The sequence below is a fragment of the Acinonyx jubatus genome, chromosome B2 (genome assembly GCF_027475565.1).
Source record: "Acinonyx jubatus isolate Ajub_Pintada_27869175 chromosome B2, VMU_Ajub_asm_v1.0, whole genome shotgun sequence".
NCBI classification, from domain to species: Eukaryota; Metazoa; Chordata; class Mammalia; order Carnivora; family Felidae; genus Acinonyx; species Acinonyx jubatus.
The window spans coordinates 139,466,785-139,493,051 of record NC_069385.1 but is presented as its reverse complement, the minus strand read 5'-3'; the positions used below and the strand labels follow the sequence as shown (position 1 = coordinate 139,493,051).

The following is a 26,267-nucleotide window of genomic DNA, read 5'->3' as shown; positions in this document are numbered from 1 at the left end:
AATTATATTATTTCCCCTTGACAAAAGGAAAGAAAATCAAACACAAATGGAAACATACCAGGAAGTTTCTAAGAACCAGTCTGAAGGGGGAGGATACCACTTTCTTCCACATTCTGTTGGCCAGAACTCAGATACATGACCTCGTCGATCTGCAATGGAAGCTATAAATATAGTTTAGTTGTGCAAATAGGAATAAAAGGAAACAGGGTCTAGAGGAAAACAGCTTCGTCTGTGTCACTGTGGGACCAGAGCTAGGACTGGTTTCTCCCCCCAGCAGCACCCCTGGCTGAATAAAGTAGTGTTCAGCCAACCTGTGGGGGTCTCTAGGTTAGTTTTCCTATATTCAGACTGCCATGTGGAAAAAGTAATTTTGACCCTCTTTTGCACTTTGTAGAAACACAAAATATACTATTAATTTTTTGAATGTAGGTGAAGCGGTTTTATAAATTAGTCCATATCTTATAAAGTGGATGTTATGAGAACACTTGATAGGGTGTTTATATTTGCACTGGCTTAGATATTTAAGAGATTTGCATAGAAAATTGTTATTTGGCATGTACCTGGAATAGAATTCTTTCACTAGATGATTTAGTAACTTTGAACACTATCAAAAAGCAAACAAAAAACCTAAAAGACACCTGGTGTGTTATTTTCTTCCAAAAGAGTTCCTTTAAGTAGAAATAGAAAGGGCTACTGCCTGGTTAAAATGGCAATTAAAAAATCCTTTCAGCAGAATACATTTCCTTCTACTCACTCGAAAATACAGAATAGCAAATATTCAATCATGAATTGTGGCAACAGTTGGGTTTGTTGCACTGTTCCCAGTACTCTAGGGTGTCACTATTACAGGGCAGTAAAAGAACCTTAAACATGTTATTAATGGTATGATGAATGTTATACGCATAGAGGTGGATAGGTCAGGGTTTAATCTGAAATGCAAAACCAGTTCAAATATTTACTCTCAGGGAATTGGTCATACAGGTGATGGAGGAGCTTGAAAAACCAAACAAGAGACAGTGAGGTAACCCAAGAGATTTCAACAGCAGGAAGCCACTCTCACTCATAGGCTGGAGAGACAGAGAAAATGGTGGTCCCTGAGGCCAGGGACCAGGCCACTGGGTAGAAGCTGGAGTCATGGCAGATATCTCCCGCAGGACCTGGTGACATGCTTCAAGCCAATGCCCGTGGACATGCCTGAGGCAAAGAAGAAGGGGGGAGAAATACATGGCTTTTCCCTCTCCTCACCTCCCACAGGGTCCTGCCTGGGTCTACTACAGGCCACACATAGCCAAAGGGGCATAGGGGATAGGGGAGAAAAGAGGAATATATCTCAGGATGAGCAGGCCTAGGATCAGCAAACAGAATGAACGTACCAAGACGAGTATCGGGTACGGTTTATATCTGCATTGACTTACCTTGCACAATGCAAAATGGTGCCTCTCTCCATGTAACTGCTTAAAGAACACTTACCATTTCCAAAGGACTACAAAGTCCTTCCGGTCGTGTCTTTGAGTAAAAGTTATGTTCAGTTTAAAGAATTGCTGTCTAAGATCCCCAAACATGACGGATGGTTTTGAGATGTTTAGCTTTGCATCCTCGCTGGAGAAAAACAAAATAAAACAAACCCAAGCTGAACTAGTTGGATGAATGCGTTTAGATGTAGCAGGTAGGTGGTCTTCTCCAGTTATATCTGAGAGAGGAAGGTAGGAAAGAGATTGCGCTCCTCGAGAATCAGAGTAGCAAATACTTTCAACTAAATGTCAAACTAACAGAACACGTTGATAAACCCTGGGAATACATTCTCCTGTCAATAAGTAAGAATCATACAAATAAATCTCCACACGTCCTGCACATCTCTGAAAATCCATAACCTTTCCTTGGAGTTGATTCATAGCAATGAAAGCAACCTAAAAAAAATAATAATGATAATAAGTCTCAGCCAGGCAGCTCTTTGAAAGGTGATAGAAATGAGACCAAAGTAGCAAACAGGAAAGAGTTGGATGCAGAAAGAATCTCAGGGCACTAATGAAAATGACACATTTTCAACCCAGGAGCACTAAATCTGATTAAAAAAATGTCTCAAAACATGTAAAATGCTTTAATCATTCAAAAAAATAATTAGGGTTCTCAGCAACTTTAGCCAAATGGATGCCACAGGAATTCTCTAAGGATGGTGTCTGCTGTGTACTTTGTGAAACGCTGTTTTGCAGAAAGAAGTAGGATCTAATAGAAAGAGACTGAGTTCTTTGGCTAAAATCACAGAAAATTAAAATTCTGATTTAGGCATCTGTTAACTGTATGGACTTGGAACAAGGCATTTCACCACTTCAACCTTCAGTTTTCTCGTCATTAAAAAGGGGATGTTACCTCTCCTATGGCTTGTAATAAGAATTGGCAATATTACTTACAATGAACATGACAAGTAGTAAATGTGTGTTCCGTGATTCTTGGTTGTAATTATTATCTTAGACTTATCATTGGAGCATTTGCATATCTCACATCACATTTCAAAAGCTATCTTCATTTTAGTGTGACAGCTCCTGGGCGCCTGGATGGTTCCGTCAGTTGAACATCTGACTCTTGGTTTCAGCTCAGGTCATGATCTCACGGTTTGTGAGTTCGAGCCCCACGTTCTCTGCTTGGGATTCTCTCTCTCTCTCTCTCCTTCTCTCTCTGCCTGTCTCTGTTCTGTCTCTCATAAATAAATAAACTTGAAAAAAATTAGTATCACAATTCCTTTCTTCTCATCAAGACAAAAACAAAAACAAAAGACATTTTGCCTTCTTGGAGATCGCTTAAAAAATGAAAACACCCTTAAAAAAAACGCAAAGTTCCTGGCAGGAGTTACTCCTTTAAATAATGTCTGTGAACGCCGTGGTTATTTTTAACACCTCCTCAAAGATGGATTGACAGCCACCTAAGAGCAGATTTGGGAAGGGTAGTTAAATGGAAGAAGGACTTAGAGAAAACTTTATTTCACACATTAATTGAAGTGCTTGTCAAAAGTACCGGCAAGTGAGGGCCATGCCCGGCCCATCAGAATCCGGGAATCTGCATATTTAATAAGCAAGCCGGTGCAGGATCCCACTTTGAAGATAATTACTCTAAAGCCAGTATGAGCAGGTGTCAGGCAGGAGGGATTGAGGGTGGCTAGGGGTCATCCTAAACAGACTGCGGCTCTCTACGCAATACCACTGGTGCAAGCTTTGCTCAGCTTTTTGTTTCTGCCTAATTTCATGGCTAAGTAAACAAGAATAGGCTGAGAGTTACCGGAAGGTTCGTAGGGCTTGATGCTGTGGAGGTGAGTTCAGGGATTTCCTTCTTTGGGAGGGGGAGGGCGGCTCTCTCTATAATTGCCCTTTTACAGTTGCATTTTGACAAGATAAAAAAGACAGTCACTCTCTGCACAGTATATTGAATTTATCAGTATTCATCAGTGCAAGCAGCACTGGGCGTTTGGGGCAGAGTTGGGGCTCGGCCAGCAGTTATACCCCCAACACACCTGAGAGCAGTTACTTGTGCTTCTGGCTTGCTGGTTGACCCTGACCTTTCTTTCTTTGCTTTTTCTATATCTGACTTCTTTTCTACATTTTGGACTCTCCACACTTACCACCCCATCTTCTTATCTGTCAATGACTTGAGTTGGCGTGTGGCAGTAATGGGCACGTTCCCCTCCAACACATGAAATGAATAAAAGACACGAAATTAAATGAAAAACATTTCATGAAAAACACATTTAACACCAGATTTTATAGCAATTGCTAACAGTACTTGCAATTAATAATAAAAATCACAATCTTTTCCTTTATTCCTACTCCTGCCACTACTAAGGCTATAAAAAGTAATTTAAAAATGATGCTAGAAAAATGAAAAACAATTTTGGGGGGCACCTGGTTGGCTCGGTTGGTTACGCATCTGACCCTTGGTTTGGGCACCAGTCATGATCTCACAGTTTGTGGGTTCAAGCCCTACATCAGGCTCTGCACTAACATTGTGGAGCCTGCTTGAGATTCTCTCTCTGTCTGTCTCTCTCTGCCCCTCTTTCTCTCTGTCTCTCTGTCTCCAAACAAAAAAAAATAATAAACTTAAAAAGTGAAAAACAATTGTTCAAATGTAAGAGAGTATTGTTCTTCTTTTTATCTTGTTATTCCCATTACAAACTTGAAAAATACAGAAGTTCAATGTTGGAACAGCATTCTTCAGGGCCGAGATAATGAACTATAAGTAAACTCATGCCAGAGTTTAAAGCAGGATACATTAGCACTTTGCTCCTTCTCCTCCAATATCTGTCTTTTTGTGACAGGAAACAAACTCAGTTGCCGAATCATGGCATGAATATGCACGTTTCCTTTGCTGAAGTTCACGAAATGTGTTCCTCCCGCCCTTTCAATTTCTGCCCTGGAGTGAATTCTGCCATCGAATACCTTGTTCTTGGATGCCATTGACAATTGAGAGAAGTTCCATATATTAGCCTTAGTTACTCTGATTGCTTCAGATCTAGGTGATTTATGGAACTGAAAGTAGAAACTTCGCAATCAGAAACGGGCCTAAGTTCTTATTTAATCTGATTTCACGTTAAGTCTGCTTTTCTTTTTGGTTCACAAGTGCTGTGAAGTACGAAACCTGAGCTGGATATCAATTCCAGTTGATGCAGGTTAGCAAGTTTTTATATCGTGATCAGTTTCACACCCGATTTGTTTGCCTTGCCCCAAATCTGGAGAAATGATCAATTTACTGACTCTGATTCTTATAAAACAAGAAGCAAACATAGCAAATCTACCATGAAACATGACTTATTATATTAAGTATTAAATGTAAGGATTAAAATCCTTAAAGTCAAATACGACTACTAAATTTTCACCCTTCATCAGAACCATAAAGCTTTCACTGTGGCTTAACTTATAATTATAAAACTACCATTTATTGAGTGTCAGATGCTAAGATATATATTCTTCCCCAAACCCTATGAGGTGGTTTTATTAATATCCCCATTTACTAGATCAGACATTAGTGGGGTTCTCCTTCAGGCTGGGGTTAAGATGACTATGGCACTTCTGGACCTCACATTTCTTGAAGTAGTTACGTTTTTTAATCAATAAATCTTTTTCTCCAATGACCTCTTAAAGTCCCTCCTGCCATCTCACTGGTCCACCTCAGTCATGCCCGTTCAGTCACACGCCATTCCTAAAAACTTCCCAGTGTGCTGAGGCGTGATGAGTGCTGATTGGCTCTGGTCTATGTTACTGAACAATTTCCTGATAAAGGAATTGAAATGATTCTTAGAAATAAGGAAGCCCTTTTGGCTGGGAATGATCTGATACCCCTTCATGTGGTAGTGATGGTGAGATGCTACCTGCTTAGAAAGAAAGTGGGCTTTGAGTGGATACACGATGATACCCATTCCATCTGTTTCAAGACTTCTCGGACCATGTTCTACCTTCCAGCCTCATCTTCTGTGAGCTTTGCTGCCTTTAGTTAAATTGGACTGTCGCTGTTCCCAAACATATAAGCCACCTCTGCCTTTGCTACTCTGGAGAGCCACAAAACATGAACCTTAAGTAAGAGACAGCTGGTGTCAGATTCTGGCTCTCCTTCATACAGAATGAGAAACTTACCCACCCCATGCCCTCTTTCTCTCCCTGGGAGAAAACAATGGGAAAAATATCGATCTCATAGATATATACTAAGTATCAAATTGAGTATCACGATGCCCATGGTAAGAAATAATAAATGATTCTCGTTCCTTTGAAATGTTCTTGAAATACCTCCTCGCTCACACTGCAGAAACCTCATCTGGCTTTTAATCCTCTTCGCTTTCTCCTCTTAGCCAAGAGTTGAAACACAAGCATCGCATGGGAAGAAAGGAATACAGCACCAAAAAGTGTTCCCTAAAAGTTTGATTTTAGACATTGGCAAAATGGTCTTCTGAAGTATGTCCCGAATACTGGCAATGGGCTGTAGACACGGGAAGGCACTGGCTTCTTATTTCATCTAATGGCGCTCATAAAAGTGGCTCATGGCACTATGAGCCCGACTATCCCTCCCTGGCCACTTCCCATCTGGCCGATTCCTGTATTTCTCTGCACAATCATCACTTCTTCAGGGAAGATGTTTGTGATCTTCCAGTCCTCCCGAGTAGATTGGTTCAAAACACACACCATCTTTCCCCTTTTGCAAACCTCACCACATTGATTTCAGGTAGCTCTAAATTTCACTGCCGTAGCCCCCATGCCTATAGGGTACTTGGCACATACACAAGGCACTCAAAAATAGCTCTTACCTAAATAAATGAACAATTACAACACGGACTGAAAGGCGACAATTCTCAGAATCCAGAAAATCAGACTTGTTTATTTGCTCTTATATGCCTGGGCATCGGGTAAGAAAAATGAGCAGAAATAACATATTTCTAAGTTGGCATATAGATCTCTTTATTGCCTTGTGAGAGTTTTCAAGATCCAGAATGTTCTATGAAAAGTAAAAAGAAAACTACATTGGGAAAGTGTTGCTTCTAGTTGACAGACACATTCTTTTTCTTTTTTTCTTTTTTCAAAGTTTATTAATTTGGGGGGAGCCTGGGTGGCTCGGTCGGTGAAGTGTCCAACTTCGCCTCAGGTCACGATCTCACGGTTGGTGAGTTCAAGCCCTGCGTCGGGCTCTGTGCTGACAGCTTAGAGCCTGGAGCCTGCTTCAAATTCTGTGTCTCCCTCTCTCTCTGGCCTCCCTCTCAAAATAAATCAACGTAAAAAAATAAATAAATAAAGTTTATTTATTTTGGGGAAAGAGAGGGAACATGCAAGCGAGTGGAGGAGGAATAGAGAGAGAGGGAGAGAGAGAATCCCAAGTAGGCTCCCTGCTGTCAGCACAGAGCCCCACAAGGAGCTTGATCTCACAAACCGTGAGATCATGACCGGAGCTGAAATCAAGAGTTGGACACTTAACCAACTGAGCCACACAGGTGTCCCGACAGACACATATTTATATAAGCTCCATATCATTGTTATTGGATCAAACCATATTTCACAAATGCAAAACAAAAGGCAAAATTGGAGCAAAAGATAACAGAGTATAAAAGTTGAGGTACGTGTGCCAAAAAGTTGTTTAAATTTCAACAAAGCATGAAAGGCAGAATTCCTTCAAATGTCTTTAAAAATTTCACAAAATATTAAAATGAAAATAACTTAAGTCCAAATAAGGTGCCTGATTTTATTAATATGCCAATCACATTTGGCAATCATTTTTATTTGTGTTTTGAAAAATGCCACATACATGTCCTGCTGTAAGACTTGTGGATTTATTTTCACTGGTTCCTGAATTATAGCGTTCATTTTGAACACTTCAAATGACCAAAGATCTCAGAAGCAGCTCATTACAAAACTGATCAAACCAAATATAACACTGTGTACTGTTCCATGAAGTTAGGCATTTTCTATTCTCCTTGAAAGATGAGTAGATGTGAGCACTATAAGGTGACTCTCCTCAAGGGATCTATAACATGTCATTAGTATAAACATTGTATTTTGAACACTTGAAGCCTGGGTGAAATGTATTCAGAGAACATTTATGGCAAAGCTTTATGGTATGGAATCCAAGTTTTGAATTCATATTTTCCTGGGTTTAAATTCTAATTTCCCGTCTGGTTTTCAGTCACCCATTTAATTGCTATTTAATTACTCCGACATGGTTTTTGAAACTATTCAATAAGGACAATAATAATAATAGCTCCATGTTGTTTTTGTTTGACTTAGAAATAATGTATGCCATGCACCTGACACATAAATAGGGCACAGAGCAGATAGCAGGTTTAATTTTATTGTGTAGGATGATAAGAAGCCACCTCTTGTCAACAAGACAATAGGCTCCTTCTTAGCATGGAACTTAGTTCATTTCAACATTATAGTTGAAACCACCAATGGTTACAAATGCCCAAGTAAAAGGCAATACATCTGGCAGGTGTAAAATAAAGAAACAGCTCTTGTCTGCTACGAGTTACATTTGTCATAAATCCTGCTGACAGCTTTGGTGAGAAGGCTTCAAAAGGAAAATATTTTCAAAACTTAGAAATGCATTGAAAACTCAAAGGAGAAAAGGACACTACAGCCAGCAAAAATGCCTGCAAGAAAGCTTTGTTTTCACTTGACCTTTCTCCTGCCAATTGCAAAACCACCGGTTTCTTCCACTAACTTGCAAACATGAAGAGAGGAAACAAAACTGATGGATGGGTCCAAAGCCAGATTTCTTTGAGTCTGTGATGACAGAACATTTTCAAGGATAAGGATTGCTCCTTCAAGTGATCTGATTTCTTGAACTTAATTTCACAGTCTATCAGCTGCCTGAGAAGCATTGTTTTCTTCAGCATGGTCAAGTTAAAAGCAAGATTTCACAGATATAAATAAAAAGAAAGAATAATGTCTTCTCTCAAGGGACTATTTATCCCTGGAGACATGAACCAACTTCTTATACCTTCTTGTACCTCTGGTGTTTTCTGAGACTTTGGTTAAATATGGAGTACTTTTGATATCTTTAGCTTGTCCACATGGAAAAAGAGGTCTAACAATATCTTAAACGTGCAAATGAAGGACGTGGCACCAGCGGATAAATGTAACTGTAAGATCGATAATATCAGTGATGGTATTCTTAGGTATATTAGCATGACTTCAACATATGCCTCTTGGATAATTTGAAAAGCAGACCTCTTTGGCAATAGACACAACAGCAAAGCAATTATACAATTTCTGGAAGATATTAACCTTCTATGGAAGATTTGTGGACTGTGAAATATAAGAACACTAGCGGTGGAGATTTTGCTGTATTTATACGTTAATTCATTTTTATGTATTTATGTCTTGCCTTGTTCCCTAAAGGATTTAAGATTTTTGAAAACAACATAACATGATTTTAAAAAACTAAAACTTAGGATATTCAGCATAAGTGCGAGTAAGAAAGCTAAGATAGATTTAAGATTAGTACAAGAGCTTCTAGCCATGCATTTTTGTATATGTGTTGTTTTTGTCTGTGATTCAGAAGGAATTCCCGGTGGGTAACCAGATGACTAAAAATCTAAGGGCCGGCAGAGACTTTAGTTTTTGAAGACCCAGAAGAGAGAAATCAGCCACTAAAAACCTCATCTTGTCCCCCTACCCTGTTATAATGGTTGCTATCCTGGTCTGGTTGTTTTGTTTTGTTTTGTTTTGTTTTTTGAGGTTACTACATTTGACAGCCTGCGTGTCCCACAGCATGATGACTGGTGGGACTTCTGGAGAGGGAAAAGGTACTCTGTAGATAATGGAAGTTCAACTTCTGTCTCTGTCAGACCTTCATTTGGTCATCACAGATGTGCCTGCCAGAAAATCCTCAAAAGCTTCTGGAGGCAAAGAAGGGGTCTCCTGGGTAGCTCAGCTGGTTGAGCATCTGACTTTGGCTCAGGTCATGATCTCACGTCATGGGTTCCAGCACCATATCGGGTGCTGGCAGACAGCTCAGAGCCTGGAGCCTATTTTGGGTTCTGTGTCTCCCTCTCTGTCCGTTCCCCACCCCTACTCACACTCTGTCTCTCTCTGTCTTTCAAAAACAGTTTTTTTAATTAAAAAACGTTTAAAAAAATTTAAAAAGCTTCTTGAGGCAAAGTCAGACCAGAAGAAATAACCTCAGAAATAATGTAAATAACTTCTCTTGTAGATATGGCCATTTGAATCTATAGAGAGATTCAAAGTCACGGCTGTCTGTAACTTTTCTTTACCTCTCATTCCTGCCCAGGGATCTTCTATGTTAGGAATGACAAATAGGTTTTTTTTTTTTTTTTTTTTATATTAAGTTGCAACTTGGATCAACTGTCTACTGGTAATAGATACCTAAAACTTTACATTGAGAACAATTCTTCACTTATATCTGGGCCCAATAGGAAAGAGTGATGTGATTAATTGATGATATTAGCCAAGAGAGTAGGAAGAATAGTGACAAAGGTATTTACTATGTCTGGTTTCAAGTGCTTTCTGATCCTTTGATTCTGATTATACTCCAGAGGTGTAGGGAATTAACTGTTTGGTATCTATATTCCTTTTCTAAGTCCCTAGTAGGAAAGCTAATCAAGAGTGGAGAATTTTTTCCCCTCTACACAACTTGGGAAGATTGGTGATCCTCCCCCCATCCTGTGATTGCCTCCATGTGTTTTTGTTGTGGTCAAAAATGTAGTAAGATGCAGAAGAATGTGTATTCCATATATTGAAAAAATTCCCTAATTCAAACGGAATTGATTTGGAAGGCAGATGAAGAGCTAAAAAAAAAAAAATATTCCAAAGGCCAATATATCCAGGGCTACATCTTTTCTTTCATTACTTTGCAGATCCTTCTATCATATTAATTTACCCTTGAGCCAGAAATAGGAAGTTCTGACAATCTTCTACTGCCGGCTTGTAAGTGATTTCCAATTTTAGATTCTTCCTATTATGGGCGGTAGGATAATTTCAGGTCCAACATAAGTCATGTTTGTCTTCTAAGATTCTGAAGGTATTACTCAATCCTTTAGGAATATGAAAAGTACTGTGGGTATTGTCATGATTAGAAGGGTAAACACAGATGTGTGTTGCCAGTGAATTTTTGAGCATGCATAGTGTGAGAATATCATCAATGGAATTCCAAGAACTTTAAATGCTGTGGGAAACTGGCTTCCAAAAAGTTCGACAACATCTGACATGCAACTGTCCTTGTACTAATCATTTCATTAAGAATCAAAGTGTTCGTAAGGCTAGTTGGTTGTTGGAAAGTATTTGTGGAAGAAAATTTAAATTTTTAGTGATACTGTAATTGTAGATTGAAATTCTTAATTGAAGATAACCATAAGAGAATCCTAACAGTTACTGCTCATCTTCATGTATACATGCAGGATGTATTGTTCCATTACTAGACTCATCCATGATGCTGTTGCAAAGGATGAAACTTGCTCAGAGAGCTAAGGCATCCCCAAATCTGTAGGTGAATTTCTTTTACTGATATTGGATGTATTTACATTTTAATTATGGGAATAGAAATCTGTTTGGTAGGATGTGAACAGGTGTCTCTGAAGAGATATCACAGTGGGAAATGTTCATGGAATTTCCATACTTGGTTTCAACCCAATAGTACATATTTCATAACATTTCAGCTAAATTAGCACATCCATTTTTGTGTTATATGGGGGTGGGAAAAAACTAACCTTTTCTAGCTCTTGAAAATTAATCAGACGTTTTTAGCTTTCGTTTTTGAAATGAAAAATGTTGCAAATTTGAACTTCCACCTTGGCAGAATTAAAACGCTTATTCAAGCATGAAGAAAATCAATGCCAAATTAGGAAAAAAAGGAAATGAGAAAGACTCGGTTTCAAAGGCTTGAAATGTAAACCTGCGCACACGAATCCCATCTTTTAAATGTAATCCCCGTAATGTAGAGCTGACGATCTCTAGAGTGGCATGGACTATGAATCAGGGACTGTAGTAGAGTGTGGTTGACAAAAGACTCACAGGGAGGGACCCTGCATGATTGCTGTGCTTTTGGGGAATCTCAGAATCATCACTGATACCTCTAAGGTGGGCACCTAGAAGCTTTACTCTGATGTTCATTCAGGTCTCACATTCCTTCCAGTGAAATTATCAGGGCAAACTTGAAGTCTGGAGCTGAGGTCTAGAGCTGAGGTTGCTTGAAGATTCCAAAACAATTTTTAGTTTTTCTTGGACACACAGCTAGACTACATTTCCAAGCCTCTGCTGAAGTTAGGTGTGACCATGTAGATGAGTTCCAGCCAAGGGGATATAGTACTTCTGGGCCTGATCTAGCGAGAAGGAAGCACTTCTTTTCTCTTCGCCTTTCACAACTTGGTGCTAAAAAGTTTGTGTCCTTAGAAGCTATTTGTTGAAGTCGGAGCCACAGAACAGAAGGAGCCTGGGCCAGGAGTTAGTACTTGGAGAAAATCCACTTGACCAGGAATTTAAACGCTAGCTAGGTTTTTATATGAATAAGAAGTGAACTTTTATTGTGTGAATCCATCGAGATCTTCAATTTGTTAGTTTCAGCTACGACTATCACCTTAAATGGTATAGACAATTATAGTCTCCAGAAATCCCTATAAAACTTCTCAAAATAAACATGCAACTTACGTAAAATGATGCACTTGCTAGATAAAGCCAGTTTTCAAACAAGTACTCTTCACCCCCACCTCCCATATGCTTTCACTAAGGGCTACAAAGTGAAGAAAATGTCAGACACAAAGATATCATGTACATGGATTCCCTTGTGAGCAGGATCTCCAATTCAATTCTAGGTTCTGCCTTTATTTTTCTAAAATAAACAAACAAGGGGCACCTGGGTGGCTCAGTTGGTTAAGCGTCCGACTTCAGCTCAGGTCATGATCTCACAGTTTGTGAGTTCGAGCCCTGCATCGGGCTCTGCGCTGACAGCTCGGAGCCTGGAGCCTGCCTCGGATTCTGTGTCTCATTCTCTCTCTGCCCCTCCCCCACTCGTGCTCTGTCTCTCAAAACTAAATCAATGTAATAAAATTTTTTTTTAAATAAACAAACAAAACACCTCAACAATGAGCACAGCCTTAGGAAAGTTTAACCAACTTAAGGCCTAAGAAAGTGAAGACATTTTGTCTAAGTACAAAATTCCTGGATATTTTATTTGTTTCCTACCTGCTTCGTTTCCTTTTTTGCATGCCATGAAGATGGAAAATGTTCACGTCAGGCTAAAAGTGTGGCTGAAACATGAAATTCATGGAAGTAGGAAGAGCAATAATTTATGCCCTAAATTTACGAGGTAACTCTGTAAGCCCAGACGGGCCAATCAAAAGCCAAAGCCCCTGTCAGTCATCTGGAGTCATCGCATGTTTGGCACTAAGTCAACAAGAGATTTGGAAAAGTCGCTGATTTTTTTTTTTTTTTAACTTTTGGGAAAACTCTGTTGGTACATAACATTAAACATTAATTGAGATCACTTATTTCACAAACACATTATAATTGTATACAACGTAGTCCCTGCCACTATTTCAACACCTTCATAAATAGCTTGGATAAGATGGTTGTCCAAAGTACACTTTATATTTTTTATTGTCAGAGAGATTCTGCTCAGACATGTATAAACTATCTCTCCAGAGATATGACAATGGAGTAATTTGGCTAAAAGATTTCCTATTAAGGTTTTAGTGTTTCCTAGTATGTTCCAAACAAGTATATGGAGATGTAAGAACTGATATTAATGGGTGGGATTTCCCCCAAAGAGCTGAGTTTTTGAGGTTGATCCTCAAGGATAGGATGTGCATAAATTAGTGAAGAGTCCAGAGCCCGAGTTCTGACCACAGAGAGATGAGAACAGGGAGGAATCACTAGTGGAAATTTACACTCATAGAATCTTCCATTTAGGTCAGAGTGTAATTTACCTCAAGAAGGCAGCATCCAGATACTATGTTTTTTATGCCATTTTCAGCAGATTTTTTAGTTCATAATTTTCCTCTGGCCCTGGTTGTAAGATATTTATGCCTGACTGTGCTCATTGTTTTTTGTGAACTTATAAAAATTGCTTTTTTATTAGTCTATAAAAGCCATGTTTGGAGACAGCCTAAAATAAAAATTAATGCAACTTATCACCCTACAGCACAGAACGAGTGCCTGTTTCAGTCTCTTATTTAAGCACCGCAGATGCATTGAAACCTAATAAAAATTGTTCCCTGGCCCATCAACCCCAACCAGGGAGCAAGAAGCTGAAATCTATGAATTGCCCACAACCCAAAGGGAAGTCTTTTGAGAGCTGCGTTGTTAAAACTCAGAGCTGGTATGTTATGACTGGAGGAATCAAGTATGGGGCTTTGTGGAGAAGCATATGTTTATCACTTAATAAACTCTTCCTCCTCCATCACCTTGACTTTTTTTTTTTTTTTTAATTAGTCCGTTCGATTGTGATATGCCTCACTTTGGCTTTGAAATCCAGTTTACTGAGCAAAAACAGGAGGCTGCCTTCTCTCTGGTCCTTAAATAATAATTGCAAGTAGTATGACATATGGGAATTTGCTGGCTCAAACATGTGCAGCCGCTATATACCCATGTCCAAGAGGCCATTCCAAGTGTGATAGGACATCATCAAATGGACCAATGTGACAATCATAGCAACAACAACAACGACGATCATTATCATTACTACGTTATGACAAGAATAAAAGAAAAACCCAGCTCACAGCCCTGCAGATGTGACTGGTTCCCAGGAGATATCTTGGGCCTCCCTGTTCACTTCTGAACGGCATCCAGGGATGTGATGCAGTCGGCCAGTGCTTCCAGCGTGGTCACTGGCACACAGAAAAGTGCAGGATGACAGGCAGAGAGCAAGATACAAGTGCTTTCCCTGAGCTTTCCTACCTGGTCGTCTCACGAGAGAGATAGGCCAACCAACAGCCTTTATCAGGTTCATGCTCCCCCACAGCCTTCCCTGGTTTCCAGCCCCACATCTGGGGCAGGGATCGTAATGAGAACATCAAGCCACTGTTTTCATCAAAAGCGGCCCCGTGGGGCACGGAGGGAACTGATTGGGAAATATCACCTCCAACGTATTTTCCTTGAGGTGTTTTTCAGACATATTCTCAAGGACATATCCATCTTTGAGCATTTTTATTCCTAGACCCCATTCTTTTTCAGCTGGCTCTTCAATCACTTATTTGAAGTATGAGGATCAAAAGCTGTGTCTGGGTAATCTTTAGGAAAAGCTGGCCTTCCCAAATACGATAAGAGGCCAGTTAAGTGGTCTGGGTGTCAAAGCAACCTCAGTGGAAGAATTCTAGCTGATAGATACCATCTGTACCCCCAGAGTGAGCACGTCGTGTCCAGCTCTCAGCCCCATCGTCTCTGAGCTATTGGTCTTGTGGCTCATCCCTGAAAACGTGCCTGGGGTTCCCAGGACACAGACCAATTGGTTGTACAATAAAGACGTTATGAGAAAATCTTTTCTCTCTTTTCCTAAGGGCCTGAAATCAGCAAGCCAAAAAGCTTTTTATCCTAATATAGAAAAGAATTAGGCAGCAGATGCTTCTTCACAGCAGCCTGCATGCTGAGGAGAGGGGAAAAAATGGCACAGTCTTCCTCTGGCAAGAGTTAAGGCTGAATCATCATGGGAGTGTTTGTGGTAAAATCACATTTTTCTTTTAGATAGTGGAATGATTATCACTGGGCTATGGACAGCTAGTCCAGAGTGATTTTGGTGAGATCTACTCTTTTTCACCGCATAAAGAGTGTGTCTTTGGATCCAAGGGAACAAAACATCTAAGAATATTATCGTGGGAGGAGAGCAGATAGAAGGAGACCCTGGAAAAAAATTGGCCAAGATCAAGAAGTGAGAGGAGCCAACAAAGTAATTAAGAGGATTTGTTTTCTTTTTGAACTAAGGATGGGGATTGGGTCATATCTCCATAATCATGTGAAAGCAAAAGGTCACCCGAAGGAGCCATTTTCCCAGAGGCCCCCATGAGACAAGCTACAAAATCAATTCTGTGTCATCTGACCAAAGACCACCAGCAGGGGCTGGGATAATTTCTTAGGCTTGATGAGTGAAACTACAATTTTATCTATATTACCTCATTACCCAGAGGCTTATTCAGATCAGGAAGGGAAAGGAGGAAAGAAAAAGGAAGACTTGAGCCAGGAAGATCCTTCAATGTTGGATTTCTCCATTTTACTGCTCTAGGTCCTCACTTTTGCCTGATGACTGCAACAGATATCCTGCTTGACCCTTAGTGTTCCTCTCTTCTTTCAATTCATCAATTCTTCCACTGGCCCTTGTTTGATCTTTCTGAAAGATTACAGTGTCTCGCATAATCCTTTCCCATTACTAGCTCCCCATTAATATCAGAAGTCAATCTTCTTCAACCTGGATATCTATCAAATAGGTTCCCTGACCTCTCTGATATTACCTCCCACTAGGTCTGTGAACAGTCCCTCTGACCCAAGGTGACTTTCTTCTCACTCTTCCTGGGAGATGTCACCTTCATGTCTACACATCCAACACCTCGATTATCTTGTTCCCGTCAACAGTAGGCACCGCCTTCTTTATACATCTGTCTATCTAGAAGTTTATTCTCTGAGCCTCTCCTTCAAGATCATCTTCAATGCTTCTCCAGTTGTAGACCATATATCTCTGAATTCCTACAGTGGCCAGTGTTTACACTTTGGGAGTGTTAGCACTTCATTAAGGCTTATTTGGATTCTTGCAACGTTATCGCATATTTGTACAGCATGTCTTCTCCATGGAGAGTACAGCTCCTCTGTGACAGGATTGTGCCATAGACATTTTTATATTCCACATAATCTCTCAAACAGTTCATGTAAATATTAAAAATAGTTTTTCTCCAAATCCCTTCAGCACATGGCCTTTAAACTTCATCTCCAGGCTTTGGGAATGGATAAATAAGTCCAAATGAGGCAAACCACTGCAAACCATTTTAGGGGTCCATTACCTTTATGCCTCTATTTCTTTTCTCTCTACTCGTTCAAGAGATTGTGGGAACTTTGAGCTCCCTGGGGGAACCAGATGACATCCCGGCCAAACACTCTTATTGTAGAGGTGAGTCGGTGGCTGGTGTAAGAAGTTATGCAACTTTATAGAAATCACATAACTATTAGCAACTAGAGTGGAGACTGAGAAATTACATGCAGACTCACAGCTTTGTTTGTTGTACTGCTTTTCATCCCAGCCTTCACTTAGCTTCTGACTCAGTAAATATTATTAATTTGATTTCAGAAGAGGAAAAAAAAAAACTAAAGAAACTCAAAGACAGTGGGAAGGAAAATAAAATGTGAGATTTGTCTGAACAGGCCTTCAGCTTTTCAATGACGTCTTCAATGCTTCAGGAGCCTGGAGCACGAATCAGTTCGAATTGTATTTATTTGCACTTTGGTTCCGTTTCGATCTTTTCTTCTTGATATTTCAGGAAGTTGTTTTGAATCTAATTAGCCACTTTGCTTGTATCACTAATTATGCTCTGTTGTCAAAAAAGAGCCACATTCTTTCCTCCGTGTGGTTGGGTTACTGTTTCATTGTTCTGTATCCTATATGATCTGAGACAGAGCAAAAGCCAGAATGAAAGGCCTAGGGAAGATACTACCCAAAGGTGGTTCCTTTGAAAATGGTGACATAGTCAAAAGTAGACAAATGCTTATAGTGTAAGAAGAAAGGTGGACACTGGGTACATTACAGAAACGTTTGAAGACCACTACTTTTATGCTTTGGATACCAAGAGGCAATCCTAGGAGGAATAAAATTAAAATATCAAAATAGCTTTAATGAAAGAGTTCTCGAGTGAGCTCCAAAAGTCCTGAAATCCAGCTCTTTAGGAAGGCATTGGCCATTAATTTCCCTGAGTGTCACCTTCCCTGCAAGATGAGAATTACCCTATTCTGTACAACTCATGGATTTGTTTCTAATGTTAGAAGCATCCATAAAAGTAGGTGGAAATTTTATTTACATATTAAATTTACTTTTTCTGGGCTTAAGGAAGAGTGTTCCCTGGGCTAGAATTTATTTTACTGGTTGCATTATCCAGATTTTCCATATGCATTAGCCAAGGAAGAAAGGAGTAATAAGATTTCTATTGTTTAAATGTGGGGCTCACCAATCAAGGTTACAAGACAGATGGACTCGACTATCTAGTGTGCAACTTTTTATTCCTTATGATTCTCTGTTGTCTTCTGTCCATGTCTCCCCACTCCCCAGAGTCCATCACCTTACTCTGATCACTGTCAATCAGGGTACTATTTTTTTTCCTGTTCTTATCCTCTAAGCAGTTAGCTCCACAACTGACAAGAACCACTCAGATGAGATACGGCACCTCACAAGACACAAACTGTGCATGAATCTGACAGCCTCTATTGGAGGCAGACGCACACAAGGTAATGATAGAACAATAGACAAATAACTAGCAGTTTGGCTCATTTGCACTGAAGGAGTTTTGCACGGCGGGGCAGTTTGGGGCCCACTTTCTGTACCTTCATCATAGCTATTGATTCAGTCCAGTAACACCTTTACTTTGAATTGTGCTGAGATTGCCACACGCAGTGTCATGGTAAGAGCAATTCTCAAAACTCCTTGCTTCCTTTCTTATGATCGCCTTTAGGATCACTATGGGGCAAATATAATTAGTGTCTCTGCAGCACCGGTTTCTCTTTTCATATGTACGAAGGGAATCCCGTTAATAAAATAGTTACGTGTAGTCTAAGTAGGTCTCACTTTCCACTTTTACTTAAGATAGAGTATTTTATAGTAGACTCAATAGTTCAGTGATAAGATATGGGCAAAATGGGTCAAATGCAACAAATCCTTTTAAAACTAAAGTTAAAGATAACAAAAGCCATTTGCAATAGCTCAAAAGTTGGCGAATACCTAGGACAGATGTGCAAGACCTCTGCACTAAAAACTAGCAACACTGTGGAGGGAAATGAGAGATTATGTAAATCGGTAAAAGCATATTCCGTGTTCACGGAAAGTTTTGTTGTTGCTGTTGTGTTGTGGTGGGGTCGTCAAGTTTATTCAAAAACATATATGTAAATGAAATGCTGTCTTGGGAAAAAAAAATACAAGAATGGAGGATTCTCACCACCAGATACCAAAACTTATTCTAAAGTTGTATAATTAAGACAGTGTGTGTTGACTTAATGACAGACAAATCGACCAGTGTAATAAAATAGAGAATCCAGAAATAGACCCAGAAATATACAGTCTCCTAAAGTATCACAAAGGTGTCACTGCAATGAAGTGAGGGAAAGGACTGTATTTTCAATAAATGGTGTTGGGTGAGGTGTATATTTATAGAAGGAAAATCAATATAATTAATAATTCAAAGTGGCTTATAGACCTACATGAAAAAAGTAAGAACCTGAGGGCCCCTAGAAGGTAACAGAATATTTCCATGCAATTTACATAGGAAGTGATTTCTTAAATAGGACTCAAAAAGGAAAATTTTGGTAAAATGGAAAAATTAAAATCAAAACACATGTTCATTCAAAGACACCATTAGGAGAGTGACAAGGCAAGTCCAGAGAGGTGGAATCCATTGACAACGCACACAGATTGCAGAAGACTTCTACCAGAAATACATAAAGTACTCCAGCATGTTAATAATGAAAAGACATGTCAGTAGAAAAATGAGCTCAGGATTTTAACAAGCACTTCCAAATAACACATCCAAATGGCCTATAGACATATGAAAAGTGTCCACCTTCATTAGTTGTCAAGGAAATGCTAATTAAAACTAAAATGTGAACACCCTACGCACCCATCAAATTGGCTAAAATAACAAAGACTGACAGTACCGAGGGATTGTGGGGATGAAGGGCCAACTGGAAGCCTTGCACACTTCTGACAGGTATGCGAATCGATAAAGCTGCTTGGAGAAATGGTTTGGCAGTATGTACCGGTGTGTGCAACATGCACACTTTATGACCCCAGGGCACATGCTCAACACAAATGCTCATGTACAGATGAGAAAACAAGGTTGGTCATGGCAATGTTTACGAGAGCCAGATATTAATGGCCATTTGATATAGTGTAGATATAGAAATGAACCTTTGCAAACACACTATAGAGTAAAAAGAAGCCCAACATAGAAGACAACGCTGTATAATTCTATCACTTTCAAACACTGGCTAAACAAAACTATGGTAAGAGAAGGCATGAGAGTGATAACTTTGGAGAAGATGGCACAGGGAGCTTCTTGGGTGCTGGCAAACGTTCTATTTCTTGATCTGATTGATGGTTAGGGGACTATGTTCATTTGGTGCAAATTCCCCAAACTGAGCTGTTAACTTTCTTTTTTCACTTTTCTGTATATATATTACACTTCAGTAAACATTTTTCTTTTCTTTTCTTTTCTTTTAAATGTTTACCTATTTTGAGAGAGAAGGTGCAACTGATGGAGGGGCAGAAGAGAGAGGAAGAGAGAGAATGCCAAGCAGGCTCCATGCCATCAATGCAGAGCCTGATGCGGGGCTCAAATTCACAAACCATGAGATCATGACCTGAGCTGCAATCAAGAGTCAACTGCTTAACCAACTGAGCCACCCAGGCATCTCATTTTTTTTTACTTTTTTTTTTATGAGAGAGAGAGAGAGAGAGAGAGAGAGAGAGAGTGCTCGCAAGCCAGGGAGAGGGACAGATGGAGAGAGAGAGAGAATTTTGAGCAGGCTCCATGCCCAGTATGCCCTACACGGGGCTTGTCCCCACGACCTTGGGATCACGACCTGGGCAGAAATCAAGAGTTGGGATCATGACCTGGGCAGAAATCAAGAAATCGACTGAACCACCCAGGTGCCCCAGTAAAACATTTTTTGAAAAATGTTCCCATTCCCTTAATTCAGTCCAAATCATCTCGTCCAATTAGTGCTGCTCTAGGAAATTGCTGTGCAAGATCTGTGCAGTATATAGAACTTTGCCTTAAATAATCAGGAAATTTCAACTTTAAAGGTTTTGTGTTGTTGTCTTTTAAAGAAAACAACACACATACAATCCAGCTGTCAAGGACCCAGCTTGTCTACTGGAGATAGGGAGGTTCAGATCAAGAAGAGAATTTTAATATGGTCATGCATTATCTATAACCTGTAGGATGAATAAAGATAAGAATTAGAGTGAACTTAACTGAAAATAGCCTTGTGATAAAAAAAAAAGTCACTTTATTTCAATGACACTCACTTCCACTGTGATTTTTATCTCGAGCTTATTTAGTTCCTAGGCTGAAACCAAGATGGCTTGGTTTTTCCTTCCTTTTCATTCTTCTTTTTTTTTTTCTTTTTGATTTCTTCACTTCTGCAAGGTCAGTATAACTTATGGAAATGGAATTGCCCTTTGAGTTGCTCTCCCAATGTCACTGAAGACACAGTTGAGAAGGAAAGCAGGTGTGAAGCTAACAGTATTTGTCGTCTGAACTACTTGTTCTGAACTTGAATTTCAAAACATTGTTTGAAGTGACTCTGATGTTATTTTGATTTGCTAGTCTTACAAACAGCTCTTTCTCAGTTAGCTTGGGCTTGCAAGCTAGCCACATAAATTAAACAAAGCGGAGTCTTAAGGGAGGACTGATAAGGGAGAGAGAGAAGATGCAGATATCCTCTTGCTAGCAAGCGAAAGTGCAGGTTTTTACATACAAGTTTTAATTTGTGGTTATTGCCGGCTTTAAAGCGCGTGTCCTTCATTTCCAAGTGAGACTCTCCTCGGTCAGTTTACATACCGGGCAAGGTTCGATTCATTCAGAGGCATCGCCTGCAATAATAATTTGATTCCTCCTGCGTTCCCTTCTGGTTCCTCTTGTCTTGTTGATCATCAGAATATACAGATAGAGCCACTTTGAAGCAATAACGTAAAAAGAAGAAAAGACCTCCAATCACGTGGGGGCACGTTTTCGTGTTATCTTGAGATTTCTAGGTAAGGAAACGTAGATCTGAAAAAGTAGGAGACAAGGAGAGCAAGCATACTCAGGATAATCCCAAGGACACAAAAGGATGACATCTTGTAACTAGGATTCTTTGAAGAGGTGATAAGGGTGGAGGTTGAACAAAAGGGTTGCCACTGTTCATTTAACTTAAGGATGTTTGCTCCACGGTAGTTCAATGCGTGCCTGTGGAAACTTCAGTTTCCTGGAGTTGGGGGTAGATGTTAACCAGACCATGTTCAATTTACTGTGATCAGTCAAACTGCTCACTGTAGGTGAATCCGGAACTACAGTCCTCTAATTTAGCAGGTAACAAACTGGAGTTGTCTCAGAAGGACAACAATGATATTTAGTGAAAGACATTTCACAGGAGGTCCATTAGAAAATGTAAATTTAATTTCTAAAAAATGTCATGTTCATAATTCCATTTTTTTAATGCAGTGAACAGCCTCAGTAGAAAACTCACTCCACCAACCTAGCCTTGCTTACTGAAAAGCCAGTTTCCACTGCCTCTTTTTTTTTCTTTAATTTTTTTTTAAATGTTTATTTATTTTTGAGACAGAGAGAGACAGAGCATGAACAGGGGAGGGGCAGAGAGAGAGGGAGACACAGAATCTGAAACAGGCTCCAGGCTCTGAGTGGTCAGCACAGAGCCCGACGCGGGGCTTGAACTCACAGACCACGAGATCGTGACCTGAGCTGAAGTCGGACGCTTAACCGACTGCGCCACCCAGGCGCCCCAGTTTCCACTGCCTCTTAAGAGATAATAGCAGATTCTTCAGCTCTACTGACATTCTGGACAGAAGTCTACCTTCTCGGAACTTGCCCCATACTTGGAATCGTAACAGTCTTTTCTATTCACGGTCTTATCACACAAACTCGGCATGTGAACCTGTTGCAAGGCATGTCACTGGACAGTCTATGACTAACTGCCCCTCCCTCACCCTCACTGTGACAGTGTTTGGCCACATGGCACAGTGATCATGAAGGCATGAAGAAAGGCACAGGTGCGTTAAACTATGACACAAAACACATCTTCATTGCCCATGGGATGGTTACACCAACACTGAAACCACATTCCGTTTAGGTGGAGAGGTGTGGTGCACCTTTCTCAATTACTATAAAGTTATTAGGAGGCAGTTATTGTGATGTGCTCCTGTGTGTGAGTACTTTGGCCTGAGTGCTTTAACCAAGATTGATGGGCAATCATTGTGCTCCATTCAATTAAACAAAGAATTTGGAAAACAATGAATGCACTGTTACATCTTGTGTCTGCCATGTCAAATTTAAAACTTTTGAGAGACAGCGTGGGAGTGGGGGAGGGGCAGAGAGAGAGGGAGACACAGAATCCGAAGCAGGTTCCAGGCTCTGAGCTGTCAGCACAGAGCCCGACACGGGCTTGAACTCACGAATCATGAGATCATGACCTGAGCCGAAGTCAGACGCTCAGCCAGCTGTGCCACACAGGTGCCCCTGCTCTGTAAAACCTTAATCAAGTTTATGACTTTATGAATCTATATTTGCAAATAATCAGTGCTATTGGCCAACCAGAGAATTTAGAAGTAACTTTCATCTTTACGTCTTTGTAAATGAGGTGTCACTGTCTCTAGATATTACTGAGGGGCTAGACAAAACAAGTTATTCCCTTGGGTGGAAATTGAGGAGTCTCTGGCCCCAGGTTTCTAGCACAGCAGTTGGCTTAGTACATTTGGAAGCGAAATCATATGTACTGTAAAACTCACATCTGCATCTCATAATCTGTCTATTTAGTAAGTAGTTTCCAAGCAAAATGAAATTCAGTTTAATTTTTAATCTATGTTTGCCAAAGGAAAAGCAACACAAGAGCATGAGCTGGTGCATCAGAGAAGGAAAGCAAAGGATTGTATGGATTTAAAGAATCCAAAGGTGGAAAAGAGAGCTGTGGTTTATGCCACATTGGGATTAAGAGACCGAAATTCAATTACTTGTCCAAGTTCACACGGCTAACGTTGTCCCCCTTAGTCATGGTTTCAATTTCTATGATTTCAGTTACCCATGGTCCATCACGGTCTGAAAACTTTAGGCGGAAAATTCCAGAAATGAAGAATTCATAAATTTCAAACGGCGCATTCTGAATAGTGTGCTACCTTTCACTGTCTGGCTGCACCCTGACCAGGACATGAGTCATCCCTTTGTCCAGCATCCCCACGCTGTGACCGTTGCCACCCCTTAGTGACTTAGCAGCCTGCTGGGTTATCAGATCAACTGTCATGGTATCACAATGTTTATGCTCAAGTAACCCTTGTTTTACTTCATAATGACTCCAAAGAATAAGAGTACTGATGCTAGCAATTCAGATAATGCTTCCTTCAAGTGAAAAGGTAAGTGTTCCCAGTAAGGAAAAAAAAAATTATGCTGAAGTTGCTAAACTCTATGGGAACTTTTATTACAATATGTTGTTATAACCACTCTATTTTATTACGTTGTTGTTGTTAATCTCTTACTCTGCCTAATGTATAAACTTTATCGTAAGGATGTATGCATAGGAAAAACATAGTGTATGCAGGGCTTGGTACTATCTGCAATTTCAGGCATCCACTGGGGGGTCTTGGAACATACCCCCTGTGGATAAGAGGGGACCACTGTAGACAGGGGCAAAACCAAGCATAAAAGAGAGGTCTCTCAATATCCAGTCTATTTCTTATACCACTACACCATGTTTCCTTTAGAGAATATTAGATTTTTGTCTCAATAGCTTCACGCATCCTAATCATATATTATGGAATTTCTTCATAGTGATTGTTAGGAAAACACATTCACATGAGAAAGTACCGCTATTTTACTGCAGTTGTTCTGGGCTCCAGCCGAAAGTTAACAGTCTCCATACTCCTTTGCAGCTCAAATTCAGAATGTGTTACAATCCCTTGGAGACCATTTGGCTGTGGGGCCTGAAAGAACTTAGACAGTCAGTAATGAGCCCAGAAAGAAACTTGGTAACCGAAAGATGGTACACTGAATCCCCACGTAATGGGAGGCTAAGGGTCCTCTGCCAAGTAGAGAGTCTGTGATGTTTGGCTCTAGAAGTTTTAGCATGATGAAATCGAGGGCGGCATCTGAAGCCCTCTTGAATTCTAAATAGATCCCAGTTGTGGAGAATCCTTTTCAAGTTTCTGATGATTTCTTAAAATATGTTATTCACGTTGCCATGTGATATGGGTAGAGTGCATTTCAGCTAAATTTCAGTAAGAAATACAAAGCTGAATGAGGCCACAACTCTTCTTCAATTACAAATCCCAATGTGACAGATTTTACTCATAATTACCAGGTGGTCATCCACCCAAATGGCCTGGAGCCATGCATGTATTTAAGAACCAGCTATATCTTGTGGTACAGAAGAGAAGAAGCAAAGCAGGTAGTTGTGGGAAGAGAGGTAGATGGGGCCAAGATGATACTCTTCCCACACATCCATTCATCCAGTTAATATTTATGAAGTAAATGTGATTTTCTTGCAAGGAACTCACCGCCTCATGGCAGACAAAGATAACCAAAGAATCCAAGAAACGGACAATGATCTCCAGGTAAGCACCCTGGGGGAGCTTCCGTGATGACGGGTTGAAGTTGCAGGACTTAGAGGTGAACTAAGAATTTACAGGTTCACTTGTGTGGGAGAGAGTAACCGGGAATGTGACAGTCCTTACCAATGGCACCAGAAGCCATTTTAAGGTGGAAACGATGCTTGTTGGAAAATACAACATGGGTGCTTGGGGAGGGAGGTGGAATCCTTGTTATTGGTTGACTCTAAGGTTTCCAAAAAATAAAGCCGGGTCGTTCTGTTAGATAAAAAGTGGTGTGGGTGTGATTCGGTGGAAGCGAGGGGTGTGCAGTGTAGGGGACGCAGGGAAATTCTAGGGCACTCTTAAAAATGTGGGCTGTGTGCAGTGCGCCCGGTGCCTCAGTCAGTTAAGCGTCCGACTTGGGCTCGGGTCACAGCCTCACGGTTCGTGGGTTCAAGGCCCGCGTCAGGCTCTGTGCTCACTGCTCGGAGCCTGGAACCTGCTTTGCATTCTGTGTCTCCCTCTTTCTCTGCCCCTCCCCTGCTCGCACTCTCTCTCTCTCTCTCTCTCTCTTCAAAGATGAATAAACATTTAAAAAAAAAAAGTGGTCTGTGGAATTCTAAAGGTCCCTGACACCCTTTCAGGGGAGTCGAAAAGTCTAAACTATTTATAAAATAACGCTTAGGTTTTACTTACTTTTACTCACGGCATTGACATTTAAGCTATCAGGGCAAGAGCAGTGGCAGGTAAAACTGACGATGTCTTGTTAGCATGAGTTTCGTCTCAGTAAGGGCACCAAGCATTTTTTGAAGCTAATTTCATTTAAAAATGTCTTCTAGGGGCGCCTGTGTGGCGCAGTCGGTTAAGCCTCCGACTTCAGCTCAGGTGACGATCTCGCGGTCCGTGAGTTCGAGCCCCGCGTCGGGCTCTGGGCTGATGGCTCGGAGCCTGGAGCCTGTTTCCGATTCTGTGTCTCCCTCTCTCTCTGCCCCTCCCCCGTTCATGCTCTGTCTCTCTCTGTCCCAAAAATAAATAAACGTTGAAAAAAAAAATAAAAAAAATAAAAAATAAAAAAATAAAACTAAAAATGTCTTCTAGGAGGTAGTAAAAAAAATATCAACTTTATTAAATCTTGATTCTTGAGCATATTTTTTTCCCTTTTGGAGTATATATCTGGGAATGGCTAGATTTTCTTCATAATCTTCAACAAAGACTATTGTGGTAGATAGAACATGGAAACAGGTATGAGAATCAGCCATCTGCTATCAGACTACATATGACAGAGTTTTGCAAACATGTGAAATAATACC

The 26,267-nt window shown here is 40.3% G+C and overlaps 1 long non-coding RNA gene across 1 annotated transcript in view; it reads right to left on the bottom strand.

The window, feature by feature from the left end:
• LOC113593948 (uncharacterized) overlaps positions 1-18,692 on the bottom strand; it is a 42,379-nt gene extending 23,687 nt beyond the window's left edge. The window contains exon 1 of the long non-coding RNA XR_003414324.2: positions 59-18,692. This is a non-coding gene — a long non-coding RNA (uncharacterized LOC113593948). The remainder of the gene's footprint in view (positions 1-58) is intronic.
• Positions 18,693-26,267: the final 7,575 nt, after the last annotated feature.